The following is an 11,587-nucleotide window of genomic DNA, read 5'->3' as shown; positions in this document are numbered from 1 at the left end:
CAAGAGGAGCCCTGAGTCCTGTCAGCCATGCCTGTGTGTACTTAACCAGTGACCTGTAGAGGTCCCTAGTACGTACACCAATTGCGGGGGGAAGGGAATGTCATGATGTATATATTTTTCCCTGTCCTGTATTTGTATAATATGCCACGTAATTGTTCTCTGGTTCTATTAGCTGTAACTAACCTGACTTCATTCCTGAGACTATGATGTAATTAACTTGGTCAACAGATTGGGAGAGATTAGCTATTGTTTAGTAAGCAGAGGACTACTTTCAGTGCACATCCTCGTAGACACAGCGGTGCCTTGCTGTGGGCCAAACCATTGCATAGGAGGAGTGGAACCCTCCTCCACTACACACATGGGCTGATCCAGGAGCAGAGACACTAGATCCCAGTGCAACTCAGTCAGATGTGAGTTGGATGCTGAAAGAGAAGGATGAGGCTGTCTGAGAAAGCCTCGGCCTCTGTGTGATCGTGGTGGATTTCTGGGACTCTTAAAGGACTATGGTTTTGTGATCTGGCACAAGGATTGTCGGGAGGTGCCCCCGAATCAGTTTCCTGTGGACTTATTTTGGGACTCTGCAAATTACCTTCGTGTTGTTCCTGTTTTCTGGTCAATAAATCTGTTGGATCGTTCCCAGGCCTGTTGTCCCTCCTTGCTCTGGAGAATACTCCCGTCACAGTTCATCCTACCGGAATATTCTCAAATGGTAGTGATTTATGACAAACGTGCCAACCGTGACAGTCTTTGTCTCCACGTGAGCTGAGATAAGATCTCGCAATGTGGACTAACCTTGCTACAGTCTTAAGAAGTTTCATCCCATTGGAGAAGTATTTGAAGAGCTGGCAACTGAGGCTGGAGGATGGTTTAGTGTTCGTCGCCAAAGCACTGACCTTGGAGCGGACTTCTGGATCGCCATCCGGATCCTGGATGCTGAAGACTTCCTGGACACGTTCACTTCCCTTCTGTTCCAACAGAAACTTAGGACCTAAAAGCCAAGAAGAGTTAGCAAAGGACCTTATAGACATAGGTCTAGTGGCATGGTCAGCTGGATTAAGTTCAGATGGGATATAGTGCCATTGTTCAGGCTTGGAAGACCTCCTTATTCTCTCAATGCGGTTACTGACGTACACGTAGAAGCGCCTTGTTTGGTTGTAGATGTAACCTAAGACAACCTTACTGTCACTGTAGTATTGCACATCATCTATGTTGGTGTCCAGCTCGTGCTTTATAAAGTCTGCGAGTTCTACTGCAAGCACGGTCGCACAGAGTTCAAGCCTGGGAATAGTGTGGTCAGGCTTGGGAGCCAACTTAGCCTTGCCAAAGACGAACCCAACCTGATCTTGATTGTCGGGTCGTCCCGTCACCTTCAGATAGGCAACTGCTGCAATGGCCTCCGTGGATGCATCCGAGAACACATGAAGTTCCTTCCTAGTGCTAGCAGCAAGTGAGGTTCTGGCGTAGCATCTTGGTATATGGATTTCATCCAAGGCACACAAAGACTGCTTCCAGGTTTCCCATTTCGGTTCCTTCTCAGGAGGGAGTGGGGCATCTCAGTCCTTGACGGTTTCGGAAAGCTGTCTCAGAAGGGATTTACCTTGTATGGTAATTGGTGCTACGAACCCCAGTGGGTCGTATAAGCTATTCACCACTGACAGGACACCACGTTTAGTGAATGGTTTGTCTGCACAGTTTATTTGGAAACTGAAGGTGTCGTCTGACAGGTTCCACCTCAAGCCTAAGCTTCTCTGCACAGGCGGACAGTCTGGTCCCAGGTCTATGTCCTTGAATCCTGGTGCGTGGTCACTTGAATCAAAGGCTCTCATGACAGCCTGGCTGTTTGAAGCAATTTTGTGCAATCTAAGCTTAGCTTGGTTCAGCATACCTTGGGTCCTCTTGAGCAGATCGATAGCCGCTTCTTCTGTGGGCAGAGATTTTAGTCCATCATCTACATAGAAGTCTTTCTCTACAAAGTCTCTGGCATCTGTTCCATATTTGGACTCTCCTTCTTGTGCGGTTCTCCGCAGGCCATAGGTTGCCACTGCTGGTAAAGGGCTGTTCCCGAATACGTGCAACCTCATGCGATACTTCACCATCTCTTTGCTGGGGTCATTGTTCTTGTACCACAGGAACCTGAGGAAATTCCTATGGTCCTCTCTGACTATGAAACAGTGGAACATCTGTTCAGTGTCGGCGGTGATGGCAATGGGTTCTTTCCGGAACCTCAACAACACTCCTACTAGGTTGTTTGTAAGGTTAGGACCCGTGAGGAGGACATCGTTGAGAGATACACCTTGATGTTTGGGACTTGAATCAGAGACAACTCTAATTTGCTTAGGTTTCCGTGGGTGATATACTCCGAATGAGGGTAGGTACAAGCACTCCTCGTTTTCCTTTAAAGGAGGAGCTGGCTCCGCATGGTTATTCCAGAATATCTTGCTCATGAAGGTGACAATGTGTTCTTTCATCTCCGGTTTGTTGCTAAGTGTGCGCTGGAGAGAGTTGAATCTGGACATGGGTTGTTCGCGATTGTTCGGGAGCCTTACCCTGGTAGCTCGGAAAGGTAGGGGAAAAACCCAGTGATTGGTCTCGTCCTTAAGGAACTCATTGTCCATTATCCTGACAAATTCCTTGTCTTCCATTGACGGGGCTACATTGTTGTCATCCTTAGTCGTATGAAACACCAATCTTCCCAAGTCGTCTGCCTAGGGAGAAGGAATGACATCAGGCAGCTGTACGGGATCTGGAGGCTTCTCTTTCACCTCATAGTGATGAGGGCATGGTTTGCAGAAAGTAGCTCGTCCGTCTCTGCGTACATAAGTCTTAAAGGAATCGACTCTTGTTTGGTCCAAGCACACATTTCCTATGATTACCCACCCCAAGTCGAGTCTCTGTGCGTAGGGGGCGTAGTCAAGACTATTGCACTGTTGGCGGACCTTGTGTATCCTTAAATTGTCTCTGCCGAGCAGAAGTAGGATTTCAGCATCTGAGTCCATAGGTGGGATAACGCTGACTAGGTGCCTTAGGTGTGGTTGGTGGAACGCAGCTTCCGTGGTAGGGATCTCATCCCTTTGGCAGGGTATTTGATCGTATTCGATTAGTGTAAGTAGGGGTATTTCTACGGCTCCGTTGACAGGAGAAGCAATGAAACCTTGTGCCCTTCTGCCGCTAGTCTCTATGCGGCCTGAGCAAGTGTTCAGAGTATATGGCGTTGCTGGTCACTTGATTCCAAAGGCTTCAAAGAGCTTAGGTCCAGCTAGGGATCGATTGCTCTGATCGTCAATGATGGCATACATTTTTACTGCCTTCTCTGGTTGCCCTTCTGGATAATCTCTGATTAGGCATATCCTGGCACAGCATTTATCACTTTGGCTCTCCCCACATACTTCTGAGCATGAGCAGGAGACAGCCGTTGTAGAATTGTTGTTATTCTGTGGCTCCCCGCCATGGCTTGTAGCCGGACTAGAGGTAACTGCAACTGCTGAATCGCTGGTGGCTGCGGTTGGATGCAAAGCTGATGGGTGTTTGTCACTATGACACTCTACACACTTAGTGGCAGATTTAAAATCCTTGGCTATGTGTTCTATTGAGGCGCAGCGCTTGAAACATACCCCAAGTTCACTGAGGATTTTCTTGCGCTCCTGCCTGGTTTTGGACCTGAAGCCTCTACATTTATTCAGTGAGTGCGGTTTTTTGTGAATGGGACACTCACGAATGAAAGACTTATATCTCGAGGGAATAGTGTATTGTTTATCGGCAGTTACTGCAGATGGTGGCAGGTTAGTCTTTCTGACACTTATACTGCTCCACCAGTCCTTGGGTCTATGTGAGACGCTTTCATACCTTGATGACACGGTGTTGCTTGAGCTGTAGTGTTAGACTTCAGGAAGTCTAGGCTAGGGTCGTTCCTGATTTGGGCCTGTTCGTCGACAAACTTGCAGAACTGATCGAACGGAGGAAAGGTGACATCATGTGATCTTTTGTACCTGGAAACGCATACTGCCCACTTCTCTTGCAGACTATGCGGCAGCTTTGAGACGATTGGGTTCACCGCATAGGCAGTGTCCAGGTAGCATAATCCAGACAGACGAGGGTCTCCTTTTGCGAGTTCCAGTTCCATAAGCAGATCGCTTAAGTCCAGAAGCTTGTGGGCTTCCTTAAGGTTGATCCTTGGAACGATCTGCAGTCTCTTGAATAGGGACTTTTCTATGGCTTCAGCGCTGCCATAGGTTCTTTCGAGTCTCAGCCAGGCAGCAGCGAGACCTGCTTCAGCTTGCCCCACATAGACGGTACGAAGACTCTTGATACGGTTTGCGGAGTCAGGACCCAACCATTTTACCATGAGGTCGAGCTCCCGTTCTGCAGATAGGTTGAGGTCAGCAATGGTGGCCTTGAAGGTTGCTTTCCAGGCTCTGTAGTTCTCTGCACAGTCGTCAAACTTTGAGAGGCTGGTGCTGATTAGATCTTTGCTCACCATAAACCTGGCTAACTCGGGCATATCCGATCCTTCACTCCTTGTTACCATGTTAGCTTGTGTTGCCTCTCGGGCGTATAAGCTTTGTGGCGTGGAAGGGTGAATTGTTCCTGGGTAGAATGATGTTGCTGCAGGGTTGAGCTATGGTTTAACCTCTGGAGATTTCGATGACTGCGGCTTGAACTGTGGAGATGGACTGGAGTGCATCTTATGGTCGTCTTGTGATGATTACTGTACCTGAGGGGACGCATTATGGCGTTGGTCTTGGGTCTCTGCAGATGCTGTGGGTAACACTGGCACCGTAAGTTGGGTTGACTTGGATGTTTCCACATTGTTGGGTTGAACGTCGCTGGAGAAGGTGTGTGCTGCAGATATCTGTTTCTGCACATAATCACTGGTACGGACAGCTGGGTCTTCTTCTTCCAGTGGTGGTAGGCAAATCGGGTCTATGTTTTGCTTCAATGCTTGCTCAAATATTTTTACTTCGGCTAGAGCGATTTCTTCCTCCATTTCTGTTTGAAGAATCTTTGCCCGAGCCTCTGCTTCTGTTTGAAGGATCTTTGCTTGAGCCTCTGCTTTCTTGGCTTCTGCCTGTGCTTCAGCTTTCTTGGCTTCTGCCTGTGCTTCAGCTTTCCTGGTTTCTGCTTCTGCCTCTGCTTTCTTTTCTGTAAAGGAATGTCTTAATTTGGATCGCTCTGCGTTTAAATGGGCCTCCAAGATTCTGTCGCTGAGGGCTGAAGTTCTTGAGCAGGATGATTTGTATGACAGAGAAGAGTGTCTGGATGAGCCTGACCTGTGGGATCTTGATTCTTGCAGATGAGCAATACGGAGCTCCGCTTTATCTTTGGCGTCTTGCACAGCGGCGTCCCTTTCTCTTTCTGTGGAATCCACTTTGCTTAATTCTGATGAGGCTTCATCAATATTAGAGTCTTTTAGGAAGGCAACGTACCTTGCGGATAGCCTCTTTTATCTTCCGTGGGCCGTGTCTAGCCATTTTAGTGTCCTGTAGACTCACTGCATCATTTTTATGGCATTGGATGCTTGACATGAGGGAGGTGACTAGTTCCCATAGGTTGTCCAGGTTGTCATTGAACTCATCCTTTGTACTGTGATAGTTTTCGACAGCCTTTATGGTTGGTTTGACATCTTGGTCGTGAGTCTTGGTCTGTTTCTGAAGCTGGCTCTGTTTCCCCCTCTTCATAATGGACAGTATCGGGTAGTATTTGCTCTGTTTCAGCAGTGGGAGACTGTGCAGGGTCTTTTTCGGCCATTTTGATTTAAGGTGCACTGTCTCTTTAAGAAACTGAACTTTTGAATTGGGGGCTGGAAATCACAGTGCAGCTTAGTTAAGATGTCCTGATGAGATCCCCAATGTGTTTTTAGAGAATTGTGGGGTTTTGCAGTCCGACAATCTGCAGCAATGTTGTATAATATACAGACAGTCTCTATGCACAGTGCGGTCTGGGGTGACACTGCAGAGTTTTTTAGCGGAGCAGGGCTGCAGTATGTGGGCGGGAAGATGGGTTAGGATATAAGGGTGATTTTTTTGCCGGGCTTCAAGGCAGTTTGTTGACTATTCTGTCCCCACATGAGGCGAATGGAGGTGTAGTTGATTGGGGTTGGGAGAGATTCCTACCTTCCGTTTCCTCAATGCAGAGTAGACAGGACCATTGTTGCTGTTTTGCTGTTAATGTGTCCGGAGAGATGATACACACCAGGGATTGTGAAGTCCAGACTTGTTTATTGGAAATCTGGACATACAGCGTATGATTGGTAATGCAGTACTTCTCCAGAAATGCAGGTGTAACAACCCAGGTGGTACAGCAAGATGTGTGCAGCAAGGTATGCAGCAAGGTATGCAGCAAGATGATTCAAAAAATTTAGCAAATTGTGAATGTGTGGTCAAAAAACTAATGCCTTCCACAGCCTGGTAAGCGTGTCTCTCCCGGGCGAAAAAGAAACTAGTAATGGCCTCCGGCAGGAGTGAAGGAGTCACGTGACTTGGAAGTGGGAGGCATGTACTAGAATTAATTAGCTGCCGTCTGCTATGCAGAAAAGGACAGCTGGTGGCAGCAGACCAAATGCAAAACTGAATACAAAGAAAGGTAACATAACACAATTATATAAGCATACAATCATAACCTTAGATGGAACAGCACAGAGATAATACAGCGGACAGTGATGTGAAACCGGAGTGTTTTGTGCTTCCAGCATGCTATGTGCTATGAAGCCTTGTACAGAAATTTAATGGGCTGGTTTTATGTGAGCATCGGCAGTGTGGGCAGGAGGGTGTTCACTGTACGCCTTTCTCCCTGCAGGACCTGCAGGCGTTTGAGGACCTGCAGTGATGTCACGATTAGTATTCAGCGATACCTTCAGATATCAGGAAATATCGGATTGGATCGGACCGATACCCCAAAAATATCGGGTATCGCCGATTCCGATACCGGAAACCCATGCAAGTCAATGGGGCACAAATATCGGAATGAAAATAAACCCTTTCTTTCCTTGCACATCCAATTCGGGAGGGGGGAAGAGTGTGGGCAGAGACTGTGCGTGTGTGTGTGTGGGCGGGGTCTGTGCGGGCCTGCCGGGGGTCTGTGCGGGCCTGCCGGGGGTCTGTGCGGGCCTGCCGGGGGTCTGTGCGGGCCTGCCGGGGGTCTGTGCGGGCCAGCCGGGGGTTGTGTGTGTGCAGGCATCGTCCGATGGGACTACAAGTCCCATCGGCAGTGGCGTATCCAGGGGGGGGCAGCCGGGGCAGTTGCCCCGGGCGCAGCCAGCAGGGGGGCGCAGTCGGGCTGCCTAATGCAGCGGTCCGCAGTGTCTCCCCCCCGGCGGCTGCGCTCTGCCGCCCCCCATCCTGTGAGCCTGCTGTTCTCTGTGACGGCTGTCAAGCTGACAGCCGACGCAGAGAAGGAGGCCGCGCCGGCTCCCAGGCAGCAATTGTACTGGCGTCTATACAGACGCCTGTACAATTAGCTCTGAACGCCGGGTCAGAGCGACGTCAGCAGCGTGATCATGTCATGTGATCACTCTGCTGACGTCACTCCCCGGCGCCCAGAGCAAACGCTGGTGGTAAGTGTGCTCCTCTGTGGAGCTGAAGAACCACCGAAGATGGGAGATGGGGGGGTGTTAATGAGTGGGGGGGTTATTGAGTGGGGATGGGGGTTAATGAGTAGGGGGGTTAATGAGTGGGGGTTAAAGTGTGGGGGGTTAATGAGTGGAGATGGGGTTTAATGTGGGGATGGGTGTTAATGAGTGGGGGGTTATTGAGTGGAGATGGGGGTTAAAGTGAGGGGGTTAATGTGGAGATGGGGGTTAATGAGTGGGGGGGTTACTGAGTGAAGATGGGGGTTAATGAGTGGGGGGTTAATGAGTGGAGATGGGGGTTAATGTGGGGATGGGGGTTAATGAGTGGGGGGTTATTGAGTGGAGATGGGGGTTAATGTGGGGATGGGGGTTAAAGTGAGGGGGTTAATGTGGAGATGGGGGTTAATGAGTGGGGGGTTAATGAGTGGAGATGGGGGTTAATGTGGGGATGGGGGTTAATGAGTAGAGATGGGGGTTAAAGTGTGGGGGTTAATGTGGGGATGGGGTTAATGAGTGTGGGGGTTAAAGTATGGGGGTTAATGAGTGGGGCGTTAATGAGTGTGGGGGTTAATGAGTGGCGATGGGGGTTAATGTGGGGATGGGGGTTAATAAGTGGGGGGGTTAATGTGTAGGGGGGTTAATGTATGGGGTTTAATGAGTGGAGATGGGGTTAATTAGTGGGGATGGGGGTTAATGAGTGGGGGTACATAATGTGTGGGGGGATTTGGGAGTGGGGATGGGGGATACTTAATGTGTGGAGGGATTTGGAGTTGGGATGGGGGTACTTAATGTGTGGGGGGATTTGGAGTGGGGATGGGGGGTACTTAATGTGTGTGGTGGATTTGGAGTGGGGATGGTATTTAACGTGTGTGGGGAGATTTGAGGACACAAAATGAAGAGTATGTATGAGGAAGCAGTATGGGGGATGGGTGCAGACAGTAAGGGGTGCGAACGGATGAATTTATGTGGGCACAGTATGGGGAGTGAGGGTGATGGGATGTGTGCAGACACAGTATGGGGAGTCGAGGATATGTGTGAGCAGACAGTATAGAGAGTGAGGGGGTAAATATATGAGGAGACAGTATGGTGAACAGGAGGATGTAAATAGCAAAGCCACTGAAGAAGACTCAGGTCTTCAAAAATTCATTTATAACAACAAGCAAAAAGGCAGCAACACTTACCTGCCCAGGTCTAGAACAAATGCACTGCAGGGTGCAGCCAGCCCATAAAGCAAGATGTTAGCAACACAGGTGCAAAATACCAGATTAACAGCCACTCTCCACATACCCATTCCTGGAGGGGGTGACTGCCCAGTATACAATTGCACAATGAGGGTCCGCATAGGGTACCGTTCACACAAGGGAACTGCATGGTGTCTGGTTCACAGCCTATTAGTAACGCCCCTACTATTCGATTAGGCGGGCTGGCCAGCACCCTCTCAATGCGTCCCAGTGTGAACACCCCTCATACGAGACCAAACGTGTCTGGGCTCGGCTGCACCCCGAAAAATGTAGTGCAAAAAATGTTACCAATTAGTGAGGTATTAGCTGATATTTTGGCCAAAATACTTGAGCCCGTAAACTGCGCCAAAGTTCCTCACGCTTACGGGTCCCTACACTAAACTAAATAGCATATTTTGGCCAAAATATCAGCTAATACCTCACTAATTGGTAACATTTTTTGCACTACATTTTTCGGGGTGCAGCCGAGCCCAGACACGTTTGGTCTCGTATGAGGGGTGTTCACACTGGGATGCATTGAGAGGGTGCTGGCCAGCCCGCCTAATCGAATAGTAGGGGCGTTACTAATAGGCTGTGAACCAGACACCATGCAGTTCCCTTGTGTGAACGGTACCCTATGCGGACCCTCATTGTGCAATTGTATACTGGGCAGTCACCGCCTCCAGGAATGGGTATGTGGAGAGTGGCTGTTAATCTGGTATTTTGCATCTGTGTTGCTAACATCTTGCTTTATGGGCTGGCTGCACCCTGCAGTGCATTTGTTCTAGACCTGGGCAGGTAAGTGTTGCTGCCTTTTTTGCTTGTTGTGAACAGGAGGATGATAGAGGAGACAGTATGAGGAGGGAGGGGAATAGTGTGAGGCGACAGTATATTGCAGACATTTTTATTTAGGAGCATTATAATGACACTTCTATCTTTAAGGGCATCGTGTGAAGATTTGCTGCAGAAGACGGGAGAAGATGGAAGTCTGCTGAGACGAGATGTGGATGAGAAAACTCATCATGGGGTCTGGACAAGAAGAAGAAAAGGAGAACGACTGCAGAGACGACGTCATCTATAAGGTACCTGGATGTAAATATTATTTGTGATACTGACTAATTCTCATGTTTTTATTTGTTAGGAACATTACAGGGGTTGTCCAGGTTTGTGCTGAGTCTGCTGTCATTCTATGTGACTGCAGACTTCTGAATTCTCACAGTGCTCACTGAACACTGTCAGGATTCTCTCATGCCGGTAATTTACATACATGCGGTCACATGCTGACTAGACGTGTGTGGCCTCACTCAATGAAAATGAACAGAGCGAGGCCGGGCACGTCTAGTCGGAGTGTGGCCAGAAGTATACAAATCACATACTTGTGCTGACATGACTGTACATCGGCAAGGGAGAATCCTAAAAGTGTGCAGTGCATTCATTGTGAGAATTCAGAAGCTGCAATGTCAGGACTCAGCTCTGCAGGTTCCAGTAGTCATCACATGGACACTTCACTCATATGCGATTTTCATAGATGTGGTCTTGTGACAACGAGCTTCTCTTCCTGCTTTCAGTTTTTTACTGAACATTGAGAGCATTAGGGAGAGCAGCTCGTGGGTACATGGCTAAGTGTGCAAGTCACATATGTACTTTTTTTTTGGGGGGGGGGGGCGCCGAACCAAATTCTTGACCCGGGTGCCAGAAAGCCTAGATACGCCTCTGCCCATCGGGCTATGCCTGCTACAATGACAGTGATTGACACATTAGCCAATGATGGGACAGTAGTAGTCCCATCATCCGGCTAATGTGTTGAATGAAAAAAACAAAAAAAAAACAACATACATACATACCACATACATGCTACATATATACAACACACATACATACTACATACATCATATATACTACATTCATACAACATACATACATGCATACTACATACTACATTTATACAACATTCATACATACTACATAATACATACATACTACATATATACGACATTCATACAACATACATTCATACTACATAATGCATACTACATTCATACAACATACATACTACATACATACTACATTCATACAACATACATACATACTACATATATACTACATTCATACAACATACATACATACTACATACATACTACATTCATACAACATACATACATACTACATACATACTACATTCATACAACATACATACATACTACATACATACTACATTCATACAACATACATACATACTACATATATACTACATTTATACATACTACATATATACTACATTCATACAACATACATACATACTACATATATACTACATTCATACAACATACATACATACTACACACTACATACATACTACATATATACTACGTTCATACAACATACATACATACATACTACATATATACTACATTCATACAACATGTACATACATACTACATACATACTACATACAATACATTCATACAATACATACATATAGACATACAGCACATATAACAGAGTACATACTCACCATCACTTGTCACTTTGATCCCCGAAGTCAGAGTCATCTGTAAAAAATATTAAAATAACAAACAAACAATATACTCCCTGATCCGCAGAAATCCACGAGTGTCCCACGACAATCTCCCGTGGAGAACAGCAGCATCAGCTGATGCGACCGCTCTCTAGGGGCTCCAGGAATATAATGACGGGAGGTAGGCATCCTTCCGCACTGTATTCCTCCGCCACTGTAAAAAAATAGTCCCTAGTCTCACTTTTGGCATCGCTGTGTGAGAAAGTTCCCACGCAGCTTTTGCCA

At 47.4% G+C, this 11,587-nt stretch overlaps 1 long non-coding RNA gene across 2 annotated transcripts in view; it reads left to right on the top strand.

Annotated features, from left to right (window-relative positions):
- The first annotated feature begins 6,435 nt into the window (after positions 1 to 6,435).
- The window catches only part of LOC141101047 (uncharacterized), a 71,983-nt gene continuing 66,831 nt past the window's right edge, over positions 6,436 to 11,587 (top strand). For both annotated transcript variants that reach the window (XR_012234868.1, XR_012234869.1), the window contains exons 1-2: positions 6,436 to 6,579; positions 9,727 to 9,866. This is a non-coding gene — a long non-coding RNA (uncharacterized lncRNA). The remainder of the gene's footprint in view (positions 6,580 to 9,726; positions 9,867 to 11,587) is intronic.

The sequence above is a fragment of the Dendrobates tinctorius genome, unplaced genomic scaffold (assembly GCF_039654945.1).
Source record: "Dendrobates tinctorius isolate UK_male_01 unplaced genomic scaffold, ASM3965494v1 ptg000114l, whole genome shotgun sequence".
In the NCBI taxonomy this organism is placed as follows: Eukaryota; Metazoa; Chordata; class Amphibia; order Anura; family Dendrobatidae; genus Dendrobates; species Dendrobates tinctorius.
The sequence above is the reverse complement of the archived record's forward strand: the minus strand, read 5'-3'. Positions and strand labels throughout refer to the sequence as shown.